Source organism: Mugil cephalus, chromosome 11 (genome assembly GCF_022458985.1).
Source record: "Mugil cephalus isolate CIBA_MC_2020 chromosome 11, CIBA_Mcephalus_1.1, whole genome shotgun sequence".
Lineage (NCBI taxonomy): Eukaryota > Metazoa > Chordata > Actinopteri > Mugiliformes > Mugilidae > Mugil > Mugil cephalus.
The window spans coordinates 14027959-14045190 of record NC_061780.1 but is presented as its reverse complement, the minus strand read 5'-3'; positions in this window follow the sequence as shown (position 1 = coordinate 14045190).

Sequence of the window (17232 nt, the reverse complement as noted above, 5' to 3'; positions counted from 1 at the left end):
AAAGGTAAAATAAAATGAGATTAGATTAAAATAAAGTAGAAATAAGTACTATCTAGTAAAATACACCACAGGCCACATTTTAAGCTGCAAATAAGCCACATCTGATCAAACAACCCTTTGATCATCATCCATCATTTGATGGACAATGGAAACCGTCTGGTTTAGATTTGTTTCTCCATCAGTTTCCATCTGCTTATCTGATCTACCAAGGTATACCATAAGTCACTCATTAAACTGTTCCGGTTCCTGGTCCAGAGGAGATGTGAAATCACTCCTTTCTGGGTCGACCTCCTCCCAGCTGGCCGTGCCTGGGAATCCTCCAAGAGATATCCCTACCAGATGCCTGAATCACCTCAATCCTCCCTTTTCGATTGGGAATAAGCTTCCTGTAGATGTCAAGACTTCTAAGCCCATCTCTCAGTCTGAGCCAAGCTAGATCATAAGCCGTCTGCGATGCCAAGGATCAGCATGCCTTGGTCCCTGCCTTTGCCCACCGCCCACCTTACATGGGCGAAGCCTTGACCATCGGATGCTTCTAGATGAACTCCTGACTGAAAGTCAGTGAATACTCTTTTCAGTCATCTTGACGTGTTGGACAATAAAATAAAAGTTGACAATCAACTGAAAATTATTGCAGTGTGTCGAATGAAGCCAAGGTCCAAAGAAACTGTGGTGTTTTCTTATCAACAAGGAGGGAGTAGAACCTCTGGCCATGGAAGCATTTTAATCTTCTTCTTAGACTACAAATCATTTGGTAGGAGATGTTTTTGCCTCCACACACACACACACACACAGCATATTACGTACGTCCACTTACAAGAATACATGCCCACAAACACACAAGACACAAAAATGGTGCACACATAAGAGTGAAAATGCTGTGTGCACACAGATTCTTGCCAAATTGCATCCTCTGGTTTGTCACAATGTGATGAAAACATTTAGGGATTAGAGGGTTTGGAGGCCCCAGAGGGAAAGAGAGAATGAAGCGAAGGGCCAGAACAGAAAAAGACAAGAACCCTAACCGTAAGAAAAGATAATGAGAGAAGGAGTAATAAAAGGAGAGGGAGACACAAGGACGAGAGACAGAGGAAAAAGAGGGATAGCAAAAAAAGGAAGAGAGTGCGGTCAGAGCCATGTCTTGGCAAAAAGCGGGATCTCCTTATTTAAGAGTTATGCTTCCCGGGATGTCTTAAGTGCTCCGTCAGAAAGAGGAGTCACTGAGTGCGCTCAGCTCTTTGATGTAAGTGGAGCGGTTGATGTTATCAACCATTAATTGAAGCAAACTGGGAGTTTAATCTTAATCAGACTGTTATTCCCCGAGGCACTGAGTCGGCTTGTCGTCATTTTGAAAAGCAGCCATTTTGAGTTTAAATGCTCCATCGACTTTTTCATGTGGCTCAACTGTTACAATGTTATTTGTATTTACAGACCAAAATCTTTGAAATACATCCAGTATTGGCTGGGAAAATTACATTTTTTCTACTGATACACTTGGACAAGCAATAGTCATTAATTCTTCTTGCTGACTGTGATGTTTGTTTCTTTTGGGTTATCTCTAAAAAGCAGTTTAAACCACACACACACACAAACACACACGCACACATACTTGACAATATTTCGGGCCTCATGCATTTGATATCAGCGACAGAGCCCGACAGCAGTTTCTTTTGGCCTCTGCCACTGTTTGCTCCAAGCTTCGAACACTATGTTGTTGCTGCTAAGGAATTTGTTATTGTTAAAGCTTTGTACTTTGGTATAAAAGTTCTTTTATGGCTCTGGATTTGCGTTGTGGGTTTTCTCAGTGAATCATTTCCAAGGCCATCAACATGTATTGCAACCAGTATGTTGAAAAAAAAAAAGAAAATGGTGGGACAATGAAAAATTTAGATGGATATGCCATTCATTAAATAGCTGATTAGACATACTCTTCAAACCTTGGACATTTTCCCCACATTGTCATGAAGGATTTTTTGCCAGATGTTGGTCTTTCTATACATCTGTCAGATGCAAATCAACATTATGTTTTGGCACTACCTCATGTACCTCATCTTTTAATTTCTGTCTTTGTTTAAGTATGCATCAAGTCCTGAGGGAACCATATTGCTCTTTAGATGCTAAATGCTCCGTTATGTTCGCCAGCTGCTTTCTAATGTTGTCCATCTGCTGTCTGGCTTTGGATTCATTTTTTTTTTTAAGCTGCTAACAGCATACGAGTAAACGGTCTTGTCCCCACCTTAGCAGCTCATGACATCTGGCCATTTTTGTTATTGCTACTGGCCCTAAACTTGATTTATTATTGACTAATGGCCATTCATCCATCCATCCATTTTGTTGGTCTTACGTAGCACAAGTTGCCAGACTGAGGAGTAAAAAGACTCCAATATCAACCCATTCACAATGTGTGTGTAACAGCTGGTCTTTGGACAAGGAAGGTAGGGCAACTGGTTTATTTTTATATAAGGCACAAAAGAGTAGCCTGGGGTAGCTTATCTTCCAAATCCGAATAAGAGCCTGCTAACACACCATTAGGATTTCATTATGAGGCGTGTTTCGACCGATGCAGTGAATCAACAAGTCCGACAACCAATCAGAGATATCTTGTTACCAACAAATTCAACTGCATGGTGCTCAGATGACCTGTACGACTATGTCGCGATTACTCTTTTGTCCACATAAAGCCTGTCTAAATGGCTTCAAGGTTAGAGCTCTTAAGACCAAACAGGAATCTAAACCTTCTATTTTCATTGCGTGTGTGTCTGTGTCTGATGAACGTGTACTAATCACCCTTTCAATTTGTGTAGACTTTCTCTGTTTCGGTCAAAGTCTGGAAGAGCGTAGCATTCTTGCGAATACGTTTGTTTGTTCAAGTCTCATACACACATGCTTGGAGACGTACACAAGAACACCCCTGCCATACTGAAGGCTAATTGTTTACATGAGGTTTAGATTGTGCTCTCTAATTAAGTACGTGATTCACGCTCATGGATTGAGGGTTGACTCCATTGTGGTAACCACACCACGAAATAACTCTGTTTCTCCATTGCTTACAGTCCACACACCATCAGACTGGGTTCATCCTTTAAAACAGTGGTAGTAGTATAAACTTCCCACATGTGTGTCAGTGACAAATCAGTCAGCAGCAGTTGCAGCATATAAAACATTTACGTAACCTCTGCCCTGAGCCACATCGGTTTACTGTAGAGTGTCATAATTACCCTGTGTTTCCTGGTATTTACCAGAGATTTTTCAGGAAAGCAGCAGGCACAAAACAAATTAGGGGTGACAGCCCAAGTCATATCATGTGACACATCCCTTTGTTCTTGAGATTTCACTTTTTTTGAGGAAGTGAGTCAGTTGATTTTCAGCTTCACTGAAGGATGCTCACCAGGAATCACTTAAAGGCATGTTTCAATACGCAGTTCCCAAGCAGTCAACTGTAAACACCGGTGGTCTTCATAATCACCAGTGCTGTTAATGAAAAACATCATGTCTCATATTCAACATTTTGAACGCACATTTGAACTATATTGGAGACCAAAAAAAGTGTATGGCACTGAAACTTTTGTCCTAAGTAACAACAGTTGAAAATTTTTTTTTTTTTTTAACCTAACAGCAAGTTACCTTTGACAGTAAAAAGCAAGAGGAAGCTTGTGGCCCATCTTGAAACGTATAGCTTCAAAACATGAAAAAAAAATTTCATTGGGTTAGAGTTAAAGTTAAAGCAAAAGAAGTAAATATGTTTTTTTATTTATTTTTTGGGGCAATGTGCTTTTTATTCCAGACATCCTGATGAGTCACGTTTCAAGTATATTTCAAGTTATATGAAATTGTATAAAAATGTCTTCCAAGATTTCCCGTATCTTGACCTCGGGCCAGCAGACACAGAGGCCTCTCTTACTAACCAATTGTGGAAAGACCCTCTCGGTGTGGTCAGAACAACACATTCACTTCCCACCTTCCATCAATGACTACAAACTCATCTCTTTTCCCATAAAAGATTCTTCCCACATCATGATTTCCCCTTTTTACTCATTGACATTGCTCCGAAAACAAACAAGTGAAACCCTTTTCCCGTAAGTAAAACAAGCAAACCCAGTGAACGCAGAATATTTGTTGATACACTAGTGGAGCACCATCGTGACTGCTCTGGGTACATACAGCCACATGTCCCAACCAAACTGTACGTCCCTTTCTATAGTAGGGCATTAAACTTGAACAGACCAGAATAAACCAGCATGCAGGATAACAATAACTACAAAGTGGAGGTTGGGCCATGACACACCAAGCCAATGGTCTTTGGTGATAATCTGTGGCCCTAGTTTTTCTGGTGTGTCCTGCACCGTTAGCTTTAGTCAGACCACTGTCTCCAGCTTTTCCTAATGAGTCAGTCAAAGAGGTTTCACTGATTAATTGGTCAGATTTGTGGTTCTTTGGTGTAGAGTTGGTCTGTTCATACCTTTACACTCAACAAAAAATAATGTTTTTCAAACGCTAAATAATGTTCACACTTCCATTTGGTCCTGTTGACCAGCAACACAAAGTCCACAATAAGAAAAGAACGAGAAACATCAGGATAAATTTGGACACGCAGTTCAGGTGAAAGTACTGCGACAAGTGTACCAAGGTACCAGTCTACTGAAGTCCTTGTGGAACATGTGGGAGGAAAATGCAAAGTGAGTGCTGGTTCGTGATGGAGAGCTGAAGTGAGGGCGAATGGTGCCACCCATCCACGTGTCTAAGCACTTGTCAGAAGGTCAAACAGCAGCCTCGGAAACCCCCGACGCGTTTGTGCATTTAGAATTAAAGGAGGTGTGTCCGACGGTATCTGTAACTTTCCAAAATCACCGGAGGTGTACGAGCCCACACTTCACAAGAACAGGCTAAATAATAATTTGAAAACAAATATTTGTATGAACTGACGTATTGATAGCTGCACCAGCCACACAGCCGGAAAAAAATGCAGTGTATGATGCTCATCCTTCCATTAGCAACCGTTACTAAGGGGTACGTTTACTTTACTGTTCACCAGACACCTGAACATGTCTTTCAGGGCAACATGGGAAATTAAAATTTGACAGTCACACCCTCACCCTAGATGAGATGAGAGAGGACGGAGAACATTTCAGATTTTTTGACAAGGACAGTTAAACAGTGCTTGGATGCCATTAGCTTAAATATGTATTACTCATCTATTCAGTAAAAGAAAAAAGAAAAAAATGGATGGAATCATTGCATGGTATGATGATTGAAAAACCTTTTCATAGGATAAAAACCACCTTACAGGTTGCTCTTGTTTCAGTAAGTGGAAGAATCTCCCATAATAAAGTATTAAATTCCAGCAAGATACACAAGAAACATTGGTGTATGATTACGAATGTGAATTAATGAGCTATTGACTAAAGCTTTAACCTAAAGTAAACTTCATTTCATCTACTAATACAGACAATACAGACTATCTTGGTCCTTGTACAGTTTGAGAAATGATGAATTCAAAAAGCAAATATGCGGTAACAGCATAAAAACCGAGTGACACATTTGAAAATTTTTTTCAATTATATTATTGATGATAATATGATTATATTTTCTCAACAAAATCAGTTGTTTGATATGGGAATGGTATGAAGAAAAGTAATGGTGTTGTGGTTGGGGTGACAAATGTATATTTACATCTTCCTTCCACTCTGTTAACTTTGGTCGAATATCCATCTCTTCCAGGAAGTATTAGAAACATTTTCATTTTAAGTCTTATTTAACCATGACCAGTGGTTCTCTCCAACTTTAAATGAACAGTTTTGCTGCTGAACCTCAACGTCATACTTTCTTGACCTAGCCAAAGTGGTTGTAATCAATTACCTTCACATCAGCTGTGTATCATCTGCAGCTTGTGATGAACATGTGGAAACCAAATGCATTCAGAGTAGTAGTTTTACTTTATGATACACAGATGCCAAATTCAGTTTGTACCTCTACGGCAAAATTGAGTAGGTCTGTGCTGAACAGACTCACTTCAGTATATCAAATGTCAGTTTTGTTGTCACAGTAGTAAAATGTTAACCAATTATTCAAACAAAGGGGGAAGGAAAAGGCAGATGCTGCTGGCTTAATATAAACTGTATTACATTCTTAGAAGGTCTGGGTTTGAGTCCGTAAGTGTGAGCGTGAATGGTTGTCTGTCTCTGTGTGTTAGCCCTACGATAGGCTGGCGACCTGTCCAGGTTGTACCCCGCCTCTCGCCCCCAGTGACAGAAGGGATAGGCTCCAGCCCCACCCCTCCGCGACCCTCTACAAGCGGTTAAAGAAGGTGAGACGGTGACTTATGCCACACTATATAAACCTTTAAACTTGTGCTCTTTGCAGAATTTTACCAGGCTGGTTTCCCATTTTAAAGAAATGCACTGTTCCCCCCACAACTTGTCAGATTGTTAGAAAAGAAAATCTGTTGCAGCCACAAAACAAGCGTAGTTTGCTTAAGACATTTTTTTTTACATCCATCTTACAGTCTGCATTTCTCTTCAGTATTCTGTACCCTGGCACTTGATCAAACCAAGTTTCTGGACACTGTTTTACCCTCTGGAAAAATAAGAAAACATTTTTTTTTTCAAAGAAAATTATAAACGGCAGCAGCAGTAGAAACTATTGTGTCAGTACACATGCTACTTATATCTTTGCTAAACATTGTAATTCATAGACGCCACTCGTAAAAAGGCAGTATTTTGGTGTTTCTACCCTTTCACCAGGGGTTTCGCCCTATTAGACTTTGTCATTGTTGGATCTTATACATAAACTTGACACTTTGAAGCTTCAAAATCAATTGCTGTCAAAGACGAGTGCTCATGTTAACCTCGGCCTATGTGTCCTAAGCATGTGAGCGTGCTGGTCAAATCATTGTAGCGTGTCTTTCTGATGTGAGGCCTGATTTGCTGTCATTTGCATCGGTTTAGCTGCAGCTTCCCGGAGAAAATTTCCAAGGGGGAAGTTTGATCAGTTTCCCTGAGCCCTATAAATGGATTCAAAGTAATTTTCTTCTCCAAATTTAAACGCACCACGCAGTTTTAGGAGGGACTGGGCAAGCACCGCGCTCAAACAGGTTTTCTGTGTTTGCAAAGGGGAGAGGTTATTATGGGACAGATAATGCACATTTGCAGTAGACAAAAATAAATAAATTAAAAAAAAAAGGACAGACAGAACGGAAAATATGCAGACATTTGGGAAGACAGATGGATATTAGAGATACACACTGACAAGAGACAGAAGTGAGAGAGCATGCATAGTACAGATTAAAAATAAGACCAGCTTAATCACTGAAATCACACTGGCTGTGTTTTCTGCAACTGATGTGAAATATTACAATTAATAATTACTGTGATTTAACCTCTTTTTAAAAGGGTTGTGTAGAGAAACATTAGCCAGTTTAATATTGCACAAATCTTTCCATAACTGTCTCCAAGGAAGATCACTTTAACAGCACAAGGAAGACACTGCCGACATAGGAAACTATGCCAGCAGCAAATCAAATATAGCAGATCATTTTCTCCTCCTTGACATCAAATAGTGTAGCAATGCTGTCTAATACTATCAACACACACAGACACGACTAATTTTAGTCTTTTAAGTAACTGATCTCACTGAGATTAGAAACCCCTCGTCAGGATTGAACATACTATTTCCAGTAAAGATTGTTTGCGCAACGGTCTTCATCTCACTCTCGATGAAACGTTGACTTTAGATATGGCGCTGTAAGCCGCAAATTGTCGTGTGCAGGGAGCTGGCCATGTTAAATAACATGAGTCAGACGGGTGTTGAGAAAACCACCTCTGGCGCGCTCGCCATTTCTCACGACTCCACCTCGCTGCTTTGGATGTCCCAGTGTTTTTATAGTACACCTCATCCAGACCTGTGGTTGCACTTTAATATTAAAAATCCTTCCTGTTCTCTGTGATTGACTTAAGCCTAAAATATCTCCTGCGTGTGTGTCTCTGAACTACACCTAAAGGTTTGGAAATAACCTCTGCATGAGACTGAGTAACAACTGGGGAATCAACCCGAGCTGAGCTGAACACGGATCCCATTTTTCAAAACTGTTTCCTCCACTTATTTAAAAAAGCTGCACACTTCATTTAACTAGAGGATAAGAAGTCTAATTCAATACTGTTAAAAACCTGCATATCGAAGAGACCTGCAGGGATATGTCGAGGTACATGGGTGGCATGACACCAACATATGTGTGTGTATGAACGTGAACGTGGTCTCACTTTTGGGATTATGCTTAACCGCTCGTATTTACTTAATATTTTGTAAGCTCTTGTGCACACCAGACAGAGACACAGACAGATTTTGGTGCTAATCACCTTGTCCCTCGTCGGATAAGGGGATTTAAAGCGCAAACCGTGTCTTTCTTAGTCCTAGTCAGATTGTCTCGTTTGAGCATGTTGTGTTCAGCAGCAACAGCAACAACACAATTTCCTTCAAGGATTAATAATGTATTCTGATTAAATTATTCCAATAACGTTTCAATCCAGAGAAACTTTGGAATTTTATTTAAAAAACTGAAGAAAAAACAAAATACATTACTTCGACTTTGAGAATTGCTTTGGTCGTTTTCAAGTGTCCACACGAATGACCCACTTTTGGACTATTTGGAAACCTGCAAGTTGAAAGTGTTTGAGGAGTCCAAGTTTCTCCAAAGTTTAATGAACTTGTGCACACACGGTGGAGTCTCCACTGCCCAGCGGGTTGATCATCTGCTCACTCCTTCCTAAGTACCGGCAAAGCCTCTCCAGGGCCACCACTGGTGGCCTCCTGCTGGCCTCCTTAGGGCCTTCGCCTATGGTTCCTCCTGTCTGTTTATCCTCCCTTTGACCCCCGGCTCTCCATCTCCACCAACCTAGCAGCCTCTGGTCCTCCTAACTGACTCTTCTGCTCTCAGTCTCTGGCTTGTGGGGCTGTTTTCTCTATGATGGATTATCCCTTTTGCCAGAATCTGTTTGGCTTTATCCTGCTATGTTACAGCAGCGCTTTGTGTTGACAGTAAATTTCATAGAGTTGACTTGCTTTTCATCTCGCCTTTTTTGTCTGTGTATGCCCCGTACTTGGTTCCTTCATCACACACACACATGTCCAGAGTAACATAACTGTGTAATATATTTGCTGATAATTTCAGAATAAATTTAGTTGGATATAATTTACTGCATAATTTTATGAAAATGTTCCTAACAGCCTAGTCCTTTCAGACGTTGTTACCACAAACTTACAGCACATGATTTCTGACTGAGTCACATTCATATTCACATGCAGAGGTGGTGAAGACTAAAGCTCGTAGGCCACTCCACCTACATCTGTTGCTATTGTTTTGAGAAACCTATAGCTGAAGACACTACAGACTGTGCATTAAGACATACTTTATCTTAGTTTTAAAAAAAGTCCTTTTGAAAGTAATTGTCCGTGTTTGTCCTCTTCAAGTTCAGTCATTGTTTAGCACGCTGAGCATCTACTCAAGAAAAAGTTCTTGTTATTATTGGATTAAGGCAGTTAGTCATTATGAGACATTATGAGTCTTTGGATTTTTTGTCCATACATGTACCTATTCTTGTGAAAATTATATGTCAGAAAGTCCTCTCAAGAAGGAATTTCTTTATATATCTCGGGACAAACATTAACTCAGGAATGAACTAAGAAGCCTTCACAGTTTGGTGGACAAAGATCAGAGGTCTCTATGACCATAACCGATGGGGAATAATGACGAAATGGTATCATGTTGTATGTAAAAGGTCATTGTGGCATGTTCAAAAATCCTTTTTATAAAATCCCTTCAAAGTCTTCACTACATATATTATATGGGTTTGGACAGACACAGATGGATAAACTACAGCGTAACTCGATGGCAAAGGCCTTGAACCACGAGGCAGGACTTCTAGTTCTGGTCATTTTAACAGTCCGTTAAACGCAGCCCACGTACAATTTGATGGAATAAACAGAAAATGAGGGAAAGCTTTTAATGGTACTTTCATGTCACTGTGGACAAATTAGTGTCTAGGAGAATTCCCCTTGTCCCTTGAACACATCGTGAAAGTGGTTTGGTTATGCTTTAAAAGCTTCCCAGTCTTCTACATCAGCCTCTTGGCAGCTCAACCTGTTTGTCTCACGCTGAGTCTTTGGAGGTTGACTGAATGACTGATTTCAACATCACTGTCTGAAACACACACACATGCATAAGACATATGCATAAGCCATTCTCACAGTCCAACTGCAAGATGACCTCAGCTCACCTTTGAGGTTACATCTTGAGTCTCTACTGGGGAATAACAGCGGTGGGAAAAGATGAGATCTTTTACTTCAGTACAACACTATAATTGCCACGACAAAGCAATGCGTAGGAAGATAAAACCTTGTACATCAGCAGAGAAAGCAATTCTTTGCTTTTTTTTTTGCAATAATTTTTGGTATCTGATGTGTGCACTTGCTCAATGTTAAGTGTGAGCAGCAGGTCCAATACATTCCCCAAAATGTTCCCCCAAAATTTTTGTTTTGCTTCTCTGAACGTATCCCATTATTACAACATATCTTTACAGAGAACTAATTATCTGTCCTACAGAGCTGATGCATTGCTAAAATGGTTAATGAAGCATGACAAATGTGCAGCTCTGGATTTCATGTTTTCCTTCCTTTAAAGTAATTGATTACTGTTTTCACAGTGTGATTGATGAGGTTTCAAGTCACTTGAATTTGGCTATGAGGTAACATCATCATCTGCAGAAAACAAAATAACAAAACAGGCTTTTCCTTAAAACAGACATTTTCTCCAAATACAAGACATTAAATTGACAAAATTTGCAAAACACCTCTGGAAGGACAGTAACTTGTTTTTTGGGGGGGAGAAAAAAAAATCGGACTACTGGAAGACTTTGGACTCAAATGTAGATCTTTCTTTTATGGCTTTTTCTTCACAGCATAAATCACTGACACAGAAAATTAAATTTGTGGTGGATGACTTATGGAATGACAACAGAAGGCTGGAGTGGCTTTTGAAGACTGAGGTTGGAGCCACTAATGTTGCTTTAGGCACGGCAAGTCCTGGGTATGTGTGTGTGTGTGTGTGTGTGTGTGTGTTTGATATACTGTGTCTGGATTCAGAGTTACAGCTGCAGTCGCAATCTTTTGTATCGTGTACGGAGAACAGATGTGTTCACCTCACTGCTCTGTGTAATTACACGAAAACAACAAACTGATCATTTTTCCGTATCAAAATCGGTTGCGTCGACGCCGGCGGGGTACGGCAAGCAGGCTTGTATTAGAGTTTTCTACCATGATGTGTGGGCTGAGATCATGATGTGTGGGTTGAAACTGTGATGTGTGGTTTTGAAAGGCTGCATGAAATATGGGTCCGCGTCGGTGACAGTTTGCAAGGGAGACCTGCTCCGCTGTTTTCTCTCACATTCACCCTATAAATCATCCCAACAAGCGAATTGTTAAACTTTACAAGAGGAAGGGCGGAGAGGCAAAACTCTTGACTGTGTGTAGCTGAGACGAATTGATTCCAACTGAGAGTTTTTAAAATTAAATTGATGCAGTTTCTGACAGGCACTGGGTGCTGGTCATGTTACCAATCATGGGTGTAGGACAAAATGGATCATTTCAGAAGTGGGTTTTAGAAGTTATATTACCAGCTGAGTAAAAAAGATACTTCCTTTCCATCGAGACATCTACTTAATAGCTAAACCTAGCATGTCAACAACTTTGTTAACGCAGCCAAAGCTTAAGAGCCTAGAATCCAGCAGCTTTGCATTTGTCTGACAGAGTTTATTTTGCACAGCTCACACCAGTAACTAAAAGCTGGTCCAAAATTTACTTTGGCTCTGGGTGGGTCACTCCGTCTTTTTCTCTTCTTAGCTTACTCCGCTAACATCTTGTACAGTCCCTTCGCCTCAGATGATGCTGAGAATATTCTTTTATTTCCTCCGTTTTGTGCCAGTGATCATCAAGGCGACGTCCACATCCAGAATACCAAGCTGGTTTGTCACTAAAACTACATCTACACGCATAGTTCTTGGAGGAGACAACAGCAAACCATATCAGTGCACATTAAGACAAACTCTCTGCACTCTCGCTGTAACTTTCCGTGTCTTCTACAAGCTCGGCTTTGAAACTAACCAACTACTCAGTCGTATTTTTTGGATGCTTGACACAAAGGTATACCAGTGTTGTGCCCTCAGTTCGCTCGAATTTAAAAATCCATTTAAGAGACACAGTAGCGACATTGAGGAACGCTAATCAAACGCTAAACAGGATGACGCCAGAAGTAAATGAGCTGGCTGAGCTTTTTCTGGAAGTACTGTATGTCATTCTGCCACCATGATGACCCGTCCTACTGGGCCTCGGATTGGCTCTGACCTGGAAACAGTAGGCCTTTAAAGGGACCAATCAGAAATGAGGGGCGTTGCCAGGCTGTCTGTTCGGTTCCCACCATCATTGTGTCAACAGTCAGCACAGTGTTCTTTATGTGCATTGATATGGTTTTTATGCGCGCAGGTTTTTGGCACTAATGTAATCCCACACAAATCATCTCTTTACAAAGGGTAGAAACAGGTGTTCATGACAGAAAGTCCATGGCCTCTGAAATTTTTGACCCACCTGCTGTCATGAAAAGTTATGTCTTCTCATGATCACTGGCTGTAGTTTCTGCAGTGTGATCTTCGATGTCGGTTTCGCGTCAACTGGCATAACTGATGCAGAAGATGACTGCTTATACAGCAGATCACTGTGGTTTCCGCTGAAGGGATGAAATCACTGAAGGAAACAATGACAGGGCACACAAGTGAGATCAAGATCTTTTGCTCAAGAAAAGAAATGAGGTGGAAAGCTGTCTTATCATGACAAGTAAAATAATGATTCTCCTACACACCATCCTAAAAACACAATGTGACTCTTAAAATACATTTTCCATTGCTTGCCTCGTAAAACAACTCCCCTTGATTCTGTAGAAAGTTGTGGTCGAGATCAAATGAGAATCCCTTCTACTGAAAGAAATAACATTTGTTCACAGTTGTGAGAAATTCCTTTGAGTTTTGACACTGGATTCAGAGAGTTAAAAACTCTATCGCTGAATCTATCACATTCAGTGTTGAACTGCAGCTGTTTCTGCTTTTGTCTGCCTCCCATAAATTTTATGTGGTTGAGAATTTTCTTTTTTGTCTCTGTTCGTGTGAATAAAGCCTGTAATGCAAATTTCAGTCACGTGGCTCGCTGCTTGAACTTTCAGCAAAAGGAAAGATCCATTGGGAATCCATGAGGATCTGGCTTTGTCAAATTCTTGAAGTAACAGCTCTACCGCCTAATATAAATATTAGTGCTTTGACATTAAGTGTCATTTAATTGATTTGCAGAAAATGTTTAAGATGGTACAGTATATCTCACCAATATAAATCCATATTCACCACCTTCATTTTAGGTAATATGATACAGCTTGAGGTATTTAAATTTATGTGAATAAGTATGAATCCTTTTAAGTTTATTTGTGTGTATACATATTTCCTAACAGTTGTTTTTGCAAAGCTGTGGCCACGTATTCACACACAAGTGTCTGTGTATGAAACTGTGTTTCTTCTTCTGACACATGGGACAACTTAGTCCTGATTTATGCCATTTCCTCTCGTAGCTGCAGTAGTGAGAATGTTTTCCCTCTTCACCAAAGGGGAAACAAGGCAGAGAGCAACTGAGGAGACACCTAAAGGAGGACAAAACAAAACACTATTTGGAACAACAGGAAAAGAGGGACCATAAGAGAAGTAAAGATTTATTCACTTTTTATTTTTATTTATTTACTACGAGACAGAATAAAACAAACCAAAATATTAATAATTAACTCAAATAAAATGAAGAAAAAGAGGTCACAGGTGAATTTCAGACAAAATAATTTTCTTCTAGAGAAATCAGGAGCTTAGGATGCATATATAAGAAAATAAACGTCCCTCTCACCCTCCCAGGGTGGTATCTGTGTAATCTTCAAGCTCGGGTAGAGGACCTGAGGGTTCCTAGGACTGCGCTCTTCTGGAATCAGTTTGGGGGTCACTGCCCCGAGTGCCTCTACTACCAGGAGGACCACGTTCACCTCAACCTTTCACATCTGTCCCAGCTGCTCTTTCAACCCATGGTACTTCTCAACCTTTTCATGTTCCTTCTTTCTTTTGTGTACCCTTTTCTGCTCATTGTCCACCACCACTATGTCCGGTTGGTTAACCAGGACCTGTTTGTCAGTCTGGAAGCTGAAGTCCCACAGAACCTTGATCTTGTTGTTCTGAATCACCTCCTGTGGTGTGGCCCATTGGGCATTGGGTACTTCAGTTCCATACTGGGTACAGATGTTCCAGTACACTATCCCAGACACCGGCTAGCATCTTACACCCTGCTGCTATGTGCTGCAGGGCATCTTTGCACAGCCTGAACATTAGGTCTGATCTACTCTGGTAGATCTATGGCTCTTGTGTGCAAGCGAGTTTTTTTTTTTAAAACCTTTTTAGGAACCATATGTTCACGCAGTGTGTGTCACGGGCCATCTGAAACCAGTGGCTGGGTTTTTTTTTTGTGGAATCATTCTCAATAAATCGATAACGTACTTGTCTCAAACGTGATGGGTGCACGCACATGTTGCTCTTAAAATGTTGCTCTTAAGATCCCCAGAATCATGTGAGCCATATGCAAAATGCTTTGGTATGCAAGACATCCACGGCTATGACGGGATAATCACTCCTCATGGGAGGGGTTTCAGAAATGGTCTTGTTTCAGAAATCCAAACCGTTTATGGTCAAAGCGTGATCATGGCGGTGGTTTCCTTGGCTGGCCAAAGTGTCACTCTTTCATTTAGACAAGAATTTCTGCATGGGTGGGCACGGGAGAAAATTGGGTGGGCCTAGGTTGTCAACGCTATAGCGCAGTTCATACGGATTCTTGATCGTTTAAATGTGCTTTTCTGAGCGCATAGCTGCCGGTATTTATTTTTGTTGGCGCAGAGGGATGGATGCCGTCGACAGAAAACCATAGGGGAGAAGGCTGTAAGTAGTAGCTACGTTAATATGTGTCATTACTATCTGACACATGAGTTTGCTCGCTCTTACTTTTCATGTGAGTGTACTGCTTTGTTTTAGTATCATTTTCGTTGATAAGATAAGTTAAAAAAACATGTCTGTATTGTATCAGGTTTGAAGTAGCTAACCAACTACTACTACCAATACTAATAACTACAAGTGGTGGAAATCCAACTTAGGCTGTACAATAATGAAAGTGATGGAGAAAGGGCTGCTTTCACTATACTGTTAGATAAATGCAGAGCCATTGAGGAAAATATGACCTTTCATCAACATTTGTTAAACAAATTAGTGTTCATTAATGGCCTCATAGTCAAATAATTGAAGAATACTGAAGGACTGCTAGTCGCTGGATTATCTAGCGTTCTGATTGGGTGGACCTGAGAGGCAAATAACTGGATCCAAGCCACCACAGAGTGACACCATGCACTTCCAATCCTGTTTCAACTAACGGTGTTGTGCTTTCCAGTTCCCCGGTTCGTCACTGTGAATCAACCTTTTCTCCGGGGAGTTGATGAGGTTGTTAGGTCATCACAGACACTTGGGTAATTGTTGTGATGTGGTCATCTTAGCTTTTCCTTTGCTGACTTCTTCCCATCATCCTGCTGGCTCACTATTTAAGATTCCACCTCCTTGACTAGCTTGTGCTCATCTTTGCCTTCAGCGTTGTCAAACTGTGACCGCAACACTGCAATGGCCAGCTCTTTCTGGAACCCACGTCTTTCTGGAGCCAGCAGTTAAAGCCACCGTAAATTGGTTGATTTGCAAAATATTTTTTGCCCATTCTGCATCTTCAGGGAGGCGCTAAAATACACAGGCTGCGTTTTGCTTTCCATTACAAATCTAAAAGACTCTTTGTACTTCTTTTGTCGTTAAATGCAATTTATTTCTATTATAGACAGCCTTTGGGCAGAAATTTGAAATAATGTTGCTTCCAGGAACACACACGTGGTAAGTAGTGAATAAATTTTACATCATGAAAATAATTTACTCCTAAATAACCTCCTGCTAACACATCTCTCCATCTATCTGTGGTTATTTCGTTTGGTTTCTGTATGTTTCCCACCGTACTTTAAAAGAGGTGACATCTCTTGAAACGCCTTTCTGTTTTTCTCTCCATCTTTCAGTGCTCCTTATTCCCACCCATCCAGCCAGCAGTGACAGGCTGTCACTTACTGATCAGTCTGCGTATATCCTTACTCTCCGGGGCATATGGTGGAACATATGATACAGCAAATAGCAGGAAGGGAGGGGTAAGGCAGGAAAGAAGACTAGCAAACTGAGATGGATGATTGATTTTATGGAACATTGGAGCCGTCACATAAATGCTCATTCATGCTGTCGACTCTGGGTTTGGGATTATCCAGCTGTTTATTAGTATATTGGACCATTTTGCACCCCTGGAATACTCAGTCTTCTTTTAGTTTCATTACTGAAAACAGAATATCGCTCACCAGCTTGGCAGCCCTTTTTAGGTGGGAAAATCAGAAAGTGCTCTTAAAACGTGTTTTCTTATGACTTTTGCGAAGGGTATTTCTCACTGACAAAAACCGTGGAGGATGAAAACAAAAGCGATTTTTGTTTTAAAACTGTATTTTACACATAGGCGTGTGCTGCTGGAGACAGAAACATCTTGAGGTACTTTTCACCGCAACATGTGGTTATGCCATTTTTGTGTGTAAATCTTGGTCACATGCTGTGCTGAAAGTTGTCTCCACCTAAAGGAAATCCGCGCAGCCTGAAAAGTTGGGATGAGACCGATCGTGGCGCTGAGTCCGAACACTTTTATTGATATTGATCTCTGCCGAAATTGCATTTGGATCCCGTTACAGGAGATTGGGTGTCACAATGGCATTCGGTTTGTTCTCTGGATGTGAAATGAATTGTGTTGAAGGCTTGATGGGAGTTTCAGTCAGAGGGTTGTGAGGAGTGTCATGGTGTCATGATATATTTAGAAACAATGCCAAAACAATTAAACTTGACTCGCTTGAAGATTCTTGATGACGTTTCGACCCTCGTTCAAGGTCTTTCTTCAGATCTAGATGACTGCTGGGAAGTTTAGGGTTTTATTTGGAACATCTGGGGGTGGTGGCGACTTGAAATTCACACTGACTGGGGTATGACTACAGGAATGTACAGAGTATTAGGTTGG